The following is a 10,081-nucleotide window of genomic DNA, read 5'->3' as shown; positions in this document are numbered from 1 at the left end:
GATGTATTGGTGTGGGTAGAGAGCTCATGAACAAAACCCAAGCGGTATGAGAAACATGTGAAAGAATCAACAACTGGGATCTCATCTTATTAAAAATCTTTTTCATCAAAGAAATATCTGACAGAATCATAAAACAACCCACAGAGTGGAAAAAATTTGTTCAAGTGTCCCCTCAGAATGTGGACTTCTATCTAGAACATATAAAGAACAGAAAAATACCAGATTCTCCAAATTCAAAGACCCAACCCATAAATGGGCAGCTGAGATGAATGCCCACTTCTCTGGGCTACAAGCAGAAAATAAAAATATGGAAAAAATTTCAACATCATTAATCATTTGGGAGATGCAAATTAAAACAATACTGAGATTCCATCTCACTCCATAAAGAATGGCTATCATCAAGAAATCAACAATAACAAATGCTTGAGGGGCTGTGGGGAAAATGGAACCCTTCTGAACTGTTGATTGGGAATGTAGACTGGGCAACCACTGTGGAAATCAGTGTGGACATTCCTCAAAAAACTAAGATTAGAGGTTCCATTTGACTCAGTTATTCCAGTTCTGGGTATTTTCCAGAAGAATTAAAAACATCATACCATATGTGCACCCATGTTTATAGGAGCACAATTTGTAATAGCTAAATATTGGCAACATCTCAAATGCCTGTCACCTGAGAAATGGGTAAAAAGATATGGTCTTTTTATGCAATGGAATACTTATTTATTTATTTATTTATTTATTTATTTTTGTAAAAGGAATTGAATTCATGATCTCACACTGCCAGGCAGGCACTGTGTTTCTGAGCTATACCCTTGTTCCTATGCAATGGAATACAGATCAATTGTAGAGAAAAGTAAATTCGACACATTTGTAGGGAAATGAATGCAACTTGTGAACACAGTCTTAATTAAAATAAATCGGACTCATACCTATAAACATCATATTGTCTCCTTAGTGTAAGAAGCTGACAAAGTAAATAAGGTCCAAAATATACAATAGATGTTGTGAAATGGGAAGAAACTGTTCAAAAGGAAAGAGAAACTGGTGATGGGGGAGAGAAGAAAAGAAGAAAGCAAAAAGGAAAAAATATGTATGCAAAAGAGTTAAGATAGTTATACTACAAATTGCTATTAGTTCATTGAAAAGAAAGGTGTGTGCCTATATTGTCTGATCAATTTTTCATGCCTGTATTTGTAATATGAGCAACTACTTTGAAGATACCAATATTCATTGTTACAACCATTGTTACTCTCCTACAATATTATTTTGTAATTTTGTACCATTTTTAATTTTTTTTCCTTAAATTTTTTTAACAAATCAAGAAAGAATATCCAATACACGAGAGTAAAATCAGCCAATAGAAACTATTTGTAATGAAGCCCAGAAGTTGGTATTAGTCTGAATTAGAATTTCAACTAAACTAAAAAAAGATAAAGATTTGAATGGACATTTATCTAAAAAGTACATAAAGCAAGTAAGCACATGTAAAGAGGCTCAATATAATTTGTCATCAGAGAAATACAAATCCAAACCATAATTATGTATATTTTCACACCCACTAGGATGGCCTTGATTTTCTAAAATGTAGCATAATTTGTCTTAATCTGTTTAGGATTCCATAATAAAGTACTTTAGACTAGGTAATTTATAAGCAACAAAAATATATTCCTCACTGCTCCAGTGTCTGAGAAATCCAAGATAAAAGCCCTTGCAGCCTCAGTGTCTGATGAGGGCTACCTCTGTTTCATAGACAGTGCCTTCCTGCTTTCTTCTCATAGTGGGAGGAGGTACCTGATCTCATTCATAAAGGCACCAATCCTATTCATGAAGGTGGAGCTCTTACAGAGTAACCATCTCTGAAATTCTTCGCCTTGTAATGCTATCACATTAGTGCATGGGTTTCAGTGTGTTTATTTTGGAGGGATGCAAATATTCATATTATGACAGCAACAGTGTTGGTGAGGATGTATAGATTTGAAATCTTCATGCATTGCTCTCTGGACGATAAATTGGTGTGACCATTGTGGCCTTGTGACTTAGTATGTCATATGACTTTACAAGGCGTAGGTATATACCCAAGATAGTTGAAAACATGTGCACAGAATAGTATGGACCCAGCCAGTCATGGTGGTGCATACCTGTAATCTCAGCACTCAAGAAACTGAGGCAGGATGATCCCTGTGATTTCAAGGACAGCCTTGGCTACAAAGTGAGTACAAGGCCTGTGAGAATTGCATAATGGAACCTTGTCTCAAAAAAAGAGACACATACCCAAATGCTCACAGAAGCATTTTTCATAGCAATCAAAAAGCAAGGATAATTCAAATGTCCATCAACTGTACAATGGGTAAACAGAATGTGGTACACACACATAATAGAGTACTACTTATCAATAATAAGCAATGATTCAGTGATATATGGTACAATACAAATGGCCCTTGAAACACTGTCAAGTGTAAGAAGTCAGTCAAAGGACCACATAATATATAATTTCTTCCATATTTAACATCCAGAGAACAGAAGACTATAGAGACAGAATTTATATTAGTGATTGGGTAAAATTAGAGGGAGGGCATGGAAGACAAAAGGGGAGTAATGGCTAAAGGGTATAGCTTTTCTGATGTGATTAAAATATTCAAAAATAGACTAAGGTGATAAATGCCCATATCTGCAAATATACTGAAAACATTGAATTTTACACCATAATTGGACAAAGTGTATGGTATATTATAATATGTGAGTTATATCTCAATAAAGCTGTCATGAACTCCAAAGGAAAATGTTCAGTGAGAGTAAATCCTGTTGATTTAGTCTTGTGCCTTGGGTAGGATCTGGCAGAGTGTCTAGATTGATAGTCCCACTGGAGTGTGTCCAAAAGGGAAAGGCGATATTTCCAATAAGGAAAATGAGGTGTTGGTATCAGAAAAAGGTGGGATTCTTAAAACTCTCTAGTGAGTTATAATTTTACTTGCAATAAAATCTTAATATATTACCATGCACTACCATGCCCTCAGCGATCCATTTCCATCTACCTCTCCAATTTTATTTGTACTTCTCATGCATTTCCTGTTGGTCCTTAGAAAAAGGAAGCTCATTTCTGCTTCAGACCATTTTTATCTCCTCTTCTCTCTGCCTGGGGTGATTCCCAACCCCCAGGTCTTTGCATGGTTCCCTTTCTCATCATTCAATTCTTAGATCAAATGTTTTCTCTTGAGAGATGATTTCACTGACCCCAGTTAATTACTATATTGTCACTTTGACTTCATGGTCATCATCATTATTTAAGTGCTCCTGTTTCCCCATCCCTCCCTAGAGAGCATAAACCATTTTTATTCCATTCATCAGGATAATCACAATATCTAGTGTAAAGCTTAGTACAAAGCATAACCTCAGGAAGTATTAAATGAATAAGCAGTTTAAAAAACTACTTTGTTGCAAATGATCTCCCTTCTATACCATATGCTATCAAGTTTTAAAACATGGAGCTAAGGAAAGGGAATGAGGTAGTGAACAGAACACTGAAGAACAACAAAGTTAGGAAGTTACGAGCTTGGTTATATTCATGGTCTGTAATGCTAGAAACCACAGGATTCCAATGAAGAGTGAAAATCAGTGCCATGAATGGACCCTGGTAGCCACTCTCTGGGAGGCTGTGGCTCAAAATATTCCTGTTCTATTCATTTTCATAATCTCAGGTTCCATTCTATTTCTTTCTCTGTCTCTATCTCTCTAATATGGATGCATATAAGAACTAACAACTAAGTGAAGATATGGCAGCTCTTTGTTTTTCTTGAAAGTATCTGTAAACACCATTGGGCATGGATCAACTCTATTTCCTGTCCTTCAAAATTTTTCCACTTTGTGCTTGTCTATACTCTGCTGCCTGCTGTTGGCATGCCCAAAAGAACTTGGTTGCTATCATTCTCCTAAAAGCATTTGTTTTCTGTAAGCTTCCACCACAACAGAATTCCAGTATCCATGACAATCTTTGAAATAGTTACTGGGGCATGGCCCAGAAACTCCAGCCAACCCAAGAAAGGCAACACAAGAAGGTGTGTGACAGATGACAGATTGCTGCTGCTGAGTTGGCCCTGAGTCCTGGGCCAGCCTTCAGTGTTGAGTCAATGAGTGTCATATGTTCCACCTTCATCAAGGGAATTATAACACATAAGTGGACTCATTCATGGACAGTTGAGAGCTGAATGCCTTCCTGCATTGCACAACCTCTCTATCAGCCACCTGCTCATGCATGAATAGAGTTGCTAGCTCCAGTCAAACGTGGCAGTTCATTGTGAAGGTGGGAATGTGCTGGGATTTTTAGGCTGGAAGAGACTTTAGTCCACCTATAACACTCAAAGGACAGCTATTACGTATTGGTCTTGATGTAAGAAACCAAGAAGTAGGAATTGAATTTGAATACAACCAGGGAGAAAAGCTTTGTGCCAAGAAGTTTCTGACTGAGGACAGGCTCTCCATTGGCCCAGATCCAGGGACTTGGTATAGAGAAGTGTTCAAACATAGGTCTACAAATGAAGCCGCTGGGATGCAGGTTACAATTTTATTGGGAAAATAGGAGAAAAAAATTGAGGCAACTAATAGGGCAGGTTTGCAAGGCCCCAAACAGAGCCATTCCCTCTTAGGTTGTTTCGTCTTTGCTTCATTGGGAATGGTTTAATTCATATCCTGTTGACACAAGCTGCCCAGAGCACCAATTTCTGATTTTAGGATTGGAAAGGAGTCCTTGGAAGACCAACATCTCCTGTGGGGAGACAGGGCTGAAGGACATTTGTTTTCTTATATCTTTCCCAACTGAGGATTTGGTAGTACACAGACAATATAGGCCTTCAAAACAAGGTGGTAGGAGCATAACTATGGTTGTTATTTTACATAGTGATCTTCAAGAGTTCCTCAGATCACCAGACACTAACATGCAAAATTATTCCAATCCTATGAATGTTACCTGAACTTACGGAATTTATAGCACAATCATCGTAGCTATCCTAAGTATGTTTATACAATTTTAGATATTTTTTCTTTTCCCTTCCTTTTTCTTTTTCCTTCTTTTCCCTGAGATATTATTTTTCTTCCTGTGTTCTTGAAGGTTATCTAGATATCAACTGTTTGTTGTGTGTACAGAGTTTGGGTAGAACTTAGAAGCATGGACTGGGGCTCCACATAAACATGTGTATGACCCCTTACATCACAGTGAGGAGAAAGCCTGAATAGGAAGAGAACAGAGATGAGCTGGTTCTCTCCCTCAGTGTCACTAAACTTAGGTGAAAAATTTTAAGGCATTTGAGGATTTTAACGAGCCTAGATTTACCAGTATATTTGCTGAGGGAAAAAAGTGGAACAGTTTACTACCTACACATTTTAAATATTTAGTACAAATTATAAATATTTAGATGTGACATGTAGGCCTGCATTTTTATTCTTATATAGATCCTTGTGCATTAGTCAGGTTTCTGAGAGTGGGAGAGGAAAGGACAGACAAGAGAGGAGAGAGGAGAAAAGAGAGAGGATTTAGTTTAAGGAATCCCATAATAGTGAATAGACTTGAAATTCAGGCAAGAGTTGACATTGCGATCTGAATCCAAAAGCAGTCTGGGGGCAAATTCTTCTTCCTCAGGGACTGTTGGTGTTTTTTCTTTTAGAACCTCCATCTGATTGGATGAGACCTATATGCATTATGGAAGATAATGTTATTTACTGAAAGTATACTTATTTAAATGTTAGATCTAAGAAAAATTTTACAGCAATATCTAGACTGGTATTTCACCCAACAACTAAGCACTATACCCTAGCCAAATTGTTATATAAAATCAACTGTCACACCCTGAACATGATAGAAATCACTACCTCATATCCTCCTTTCCTTTTGAGTTTCTGTAGATCTGGATACTTGGCTAAATTCTTCTCCAGGTTCATATCTGAAAAAAGTACAAGTGGCATATTTACTCTCATTTTAAAATAATGGCTACTGTTAATAAATTTAGGAAAACTTGCTGGGATTAAAAATGGTGATTTTCAATACCTAGTTTTATCACTCTTACTCTTAAGGAGAAAACTCTCATGGAAGCCCTTGTAGCCCCTGTTTGATATTATCTGAGCTTACATAGAATATTCCTGTCCTCCCTTTGTTTTGCCATATTTGACTTTATTCTCTTCCCCCCCAAAAAAGTAATAACAACTAAGGAGTAATAAAACCCAAAATGTGTAAATTTTGTTGTAAAAAAGAGAGGGGAAAAAAAAGAGCTCTAAAGGATTCAACAGCAAGTGTGTTTAGGGGTGTTAAATAGCTGACCATATTAATGTTTTTGGTTGGATCATTGAACACAATTGTTTGCAGTCTCCCTGTTTGAATGTCCACTTTGCATGCTTTGATACTGTGATTTGAGCAACTATCTCTAAGATGATAATATGTAATCTATTAACTGGTGATTTCTTACTGTTTTTTTTTTTTGTAGCTCTGTATTACTTGTACCCTTACACCGCTTTGTTTTGTTTTGTTTTTTCTCTTTTTCCTTTTAAATGAAATTTAAAAAAAAGAATATTCCTGTCCTCCGCAATCAAGCAGGATTCTCTACATGTCAGTCGGTTCACAAACATGGAAGCAGTGCAGAATGGGCAACATGACCCAGTAGAATGAACAGTGGCTTCAGAGTCTGATGTCAGATTTGAATCTTAGCTCAACACTTATTATGACTGCCTTTGAGAAGCAAATTTACTTAATTTTCTTATGTGTGAAAATAGTCATAATGCCACATAATCAGGGGCTTTTGTGATGAATTTTACGAGAAAGAATATGTATATAAGAGTACATAGAGGTAACTCATAATTATTAGTTAAGTGGAAAGTCCTTAGGCCAACTAGGTAAAAGTTAGTAAGGATACATAACACTATAACAACACTATACAACATGATCTAGCAGACATCCATGGAAAACATTTCACTCAACAGCAGGACATATATTCTTTCCAGTGCACATGGGATGTTCTCCTTTGTCAATCACATTTTAGGGAATAAAATAAAATTCAAAAATGTAAAATGATTAAATCCAGCAAAGTATATTATCTGACAACAATGAAGCTAATATATGTGTTGCTAAAGTTAATGAATTTAATATATGCACAACAATGCATTTAAGTTAGAAATCATTAACAAAATAAAATTAAGGAAACCCCTAAATGCTTAGATATTAAACAATACACTTTAAAATAACCCATAGCTAAAAAAAAAAAAAAAAAAAAAAACTACAAAGAAAAGGGGTAAGTTCAGATAAATGAAAACAAGAAGTAACACAAGAAAATGTATGCAGAAGCCATGCTGGGTCTGGGAGGAGCATGTCAAGGAGCCAGTTTAACCTTCCAGTAAGCTTTGCAAACCATGTGGGGCCCAAGAAAAGAAGCCAGTCTGTCCCTTCTGTGAATTGGCAGAAGCCATGCTGGGTCTGGGAGGATCACATCAAGAAGCCAGTTTGCCCTTCCAGTAAGCTTTGCAAACCATGCAGGGCAAAGGAAGAGAGGAGACAGATTGGTCTCCTTGCGAGCTAACCAGAATGTGGGCTGAGAATCAAGAACTCCCTCCAACCCCCATAAGCAACTGGTCGGTTCAAAGGAAGGGCTGAGTAGAAAGCAACTGAGATACAAAAACAGCTAAGTGTTTGTACTGTTTGACTGACTTTGTAAGCCTAAAGCCAGTACTCTGTGCATCTATTAGGAGAACGACAGTATGCAGTATAGCAAATATGGGGAATATTCTTCTGTCTTGTTTTTGAAATACAATGTTGTTCTCACCGCTTTGTTTTTGTTCTGATTTATTGTTTTGTTTTGTTCAATGTTCTGTTTTGATTGGTCGTATTCTGTTTTGTTTTGATTTTGTTTTTTGTTTTATTTGATTTTACTATGTCTGAGGGGGTGGACAACTATTGTAAAGGTAATAAGATATATTATGGTAGCCATTGTTGATTTCCTGTTGTCCTGCTTCAAAGTTCTGTACCACTTTCACTGCTTTGTTTGGATTTGCTTTACCCTGTTTTGTTTTGTTGGGATTTATTCTCTTCAAAATAAAAAAGAGAAAATGTATGCAAATTGGATGAAACAATGCTTAGAAAGATATTTATAGAATTAAAATGCTACATCAGAAAAGAAGAAAAATCTCAATAATCCATGTTAAAAACTAGAATAATAGGTTAACATTCCAAAGCCTACAGAAAGAAATAATTTATAAAGGTAAAAGTGAAAAGTAAATAGCTGGGGATGGTGGCACATACCTGTAATCCCAACATTTGGGAGGTCAAGGCAGGAGGATCACTGAGTTCAAGACAAGCCTCAGCTACATAGTGAGTTCAAAGTCAGTCTGAACAGCATAGCAAGACTCTGTCTCAAAAACTCAAAAGACAAAAGGAATGGAAATTAAATGTAATATAGATAAATACAGAAACAATTGACAAACCAAAACATTTTTTGTGAAAAGATCAGTAATACTGAAAAAAACCATTAGATGGAGAAATCCAAAAAGATAAAAGACTCAAAAGACTAAAATTAGTACAAAAAAGGAAGGGAATCAAGAGATGAACAGAGAGGGGATGAAGGGAAGTTAAAGGAAGTGGACAATAAAAGAACTAAAATGTATTATGTACATGTACCAGGGCCCCAGAAGTAATGTAAACATTATATATTTACTAATATTTTTTAAATAAAAAAGAAGACATCAAAACTGACCTTGCCGAAATCAAGAGTGCTGAGGCATACTATACATGATTATGATAACAAATTACATGTTTACGTGAAATTTAAAAGTTCCTGGGAAGACAAGTGACATAAAAACTGATTGAAGAGCATAAAAAATGTTCCTGGTTCTCTAATAAATAGAAAGATCAAGTTAGTATTCTTAAAATCTCACAAAAAACGTCCTGAAGGCCTAGGTCGTTCCACTAATGAATCCAAGCTAACATCTAAAAATGAGTTAACAAACATTCTTCCCAAAAATAGAAGGGAACATTTATAAGCTTATTCTAAAAATCTAGTGTTTTCCTACACAACAGCCAGGCAAATGAATAATAAGATATCTATTGACTGATAGCCCTTGATAGCTGATATATATTTTTAAAATATTAAGAAAGTTATCCTCCTATGAGGCTCGACTTGAGCATGACTTTCTCAGTACCCAACCTATTTTTTAGCAGTCACATTGTTCTCAGGAAAAATACCCCAGAGTTCAATACTGGAGCAAACAAAGCATGAGATGTCATAAAGAAGAGATAAGATGGAGCATGGAGTATTCCCATCACCAGGGCATCTGACGACATCCGTGCATTTGCTTTGGAGCCTCTGAGAACTTGGATCACTGATGTTTACTCAGATCTTCTCACATAATGTCCTATGCCAGACCCTACCCCTTTCTCAAGGCTTATAAAGGGCCTGATTTTCTTCAATCTCCCATTGCCCTCCATCTGCTGCTCTCAGGTATATTAAATCTTTTTTTTTAAATTTTATTTAAAGAAAGACAAAGCAAAACAGAAAACAGGCAGAAATAGTACATACTTTCAAAGGAAAGAAATAAACAGTAATAAATCATTAGTTGATGTATACATATTGTCCCCCCACAAATAATTGTTCAAGATACAAAAGTGGAACATATAAATGGGAATTCAACCAGGGAGACTGCAAACAGATCTATTCAACTATTCAACAAAAACTAAGAAATATGGCTATCAATCCTATACACTTAGTCATGTATGCATTTATCCATATATTCATTTATGTTGAGACCTAATGAAACTTTGTAGATTAAAATCATTCTGAACAAAGATTAATAATATTACTGGATTTCACATCATAACACTCCAGAATCAGCACTGGGTACTTCAGTGCCCCCTTTTTTCCTTCAAAGTATTTGTTCAATTCATCATGTGTTGTAAAATCAGTTCTCATAAACTGTTTATAGGTTTTACACAAGCATGAGTCTTAACATGTATTTCTATCCTTTCTATATTAGAGGGAGAAACAGAACAAAGCAGGACAGAACAAAACATATTCCTATAGACACATAAAGCTAAAAAGACATATAAAACTGATGT

This window comes from Cavia porcellus, unplaced genomic scaffold, assembly GCF_034190915.1.
Source record: "Cavia porcellus strain 051 isolate PalLab524CR breed Dunkin Hartley unplaced genomic scaffold, mCavPor4.1 scaffold_3, whole genome shotgun sequence".
NCBI lineage: Eukaryota > Metazoa > Chordata > Mammalia > Rodentia > Caviidae > Cavia > Cavia porcellus.
The sequence above is the reverse complement of the archived record's forward strand: the minus strand, read 5'-3'. Positions refer to the sequence as shown.